The sequence below is a fragment of the Cariama cristata genome, unplaced genomic scaffold (assembly GCF_000690535.1).
Source record: "Cariama cristata isolate BGI_N322 unplaced genomic scaffold, ASM69053v1 scaffold10809, whole genome shotgun sequence".
In the NCBI taxonomy this organism is placed as follows: Eukaryota; Metazoa; Chordata; class Aves; order Cariamiformes; family Cariamidae; genus Cariama; species Cariama cristata.
Window position 1 is genome coordinate 86,475 of NW_009637451.1, and position 1,348 is coordinate 87,822.

The following is a 1,348-nucleotide window of genomic DNA, read 5'->3' on the forward strand; positions in this document are numbered from 1 at the left end:
CTTGCCAATGGGCATCTAGGTGTCTAACCTCAGTCAATCCAACATGGACAAAATGGTCTCTTGTGTCTCCTGAGGTACAGAGCAGAAGAGCGTGTGAGGTATGCAAGATGCAAAGCCTTGGTGCATCAGCATTAACAACGTTGACTCTGGACAACTGCTTGTTCAGCTGAGTGGCTGTGCTGGGCTCTTGTGCTTCGTACCTGCTGTTCGTTCCAGCATCCAGCCTCTCACCTGGACGGAGATGGGTGTGCAGGACTGCACGTGGCAGGCCACAGAGCACTACAGGTGGCAGAATTATCTTGGTAGTCTGAATCGGGTTGGAACCTTCTAGTTTAGATCTCCAAGAGGATGTAGGATTATAGCTGTTACTCTTTGTTTGCCAGAGATAGCAGTAACAGAGGGACTGTGATTGCTGTCTCAATGGCTCCTCTGTTCAAGTAAGAGGACCCGAAGGCAGCAGTGTGCCGTGCGCAGAGGAACGGCTCCCGTGCATGGTGCTTGCTTGTCCCGGGGGTGATGTGGTGCCAGACCAGTGATTTCAGTGCTGCTGGCACTGGTGCAGTGGTATGCTTCATTGCTTTTAGTACCTGTCAGACTCACTGAGGTAATCCTCACTTGCTGAAGTTATCCACCCCTGAGACAGAGGGCTCTTTATTTGTAGAGCTGCATTTTTTCAGAGTTTTGGGAGCATGAAATACAGGCAGCAAAATTGTTTTGTAACCCATCTCTTGTACTCTTCCTGTTGTGCTGCAGTTGAACAGATTCTACCACCTTCCATGTCTTCCTCACAAATTATTTTTCATCCTGGTGAGTGCCTCCTTCAGCTTTCACTGCTATAAGCAGCTCTTGTTTCTTGCCAGCCATGTGCAAGAGTGGCCCATTTGTCATCCCCTCTTTTATGTGCCTGTGCAGCTGTGGCAAGTCAGCAGGGCTGCTGGGTGAAAAACCCACGCGTGGGCTGAGGTACGATGATCTAAATCAGCCTTTCACTCTCTATTTTAAGCTGAAACAGTTTTATGTTTCTGCAGAAATTAAGATTCTAAGTGGTCTCTGGAAACTGCCAGTCAGCTTTGTTTATCCTGCAATCAGCAGGACTTAGAGCTTTGTTTTAAAAATAAATTAAATATGTGGCGTGCACACACTTCCATTTGAGAACCAAATGCCATTTAGTACTATGTAGCTTAAGGCTACTGGAAGTCGTTATTTCCTGATTTTAAAATTAACGTTTTATGGCAGATTTCCCACCCGCCTCCTTTTTGGTTTATGCAACTTTCATAACTTTGAGGGTGTAATCCTGCAGTTATGTAGGCAAAACTGTAATTGCCTGCAGTGGCTACCATTCAGCAGG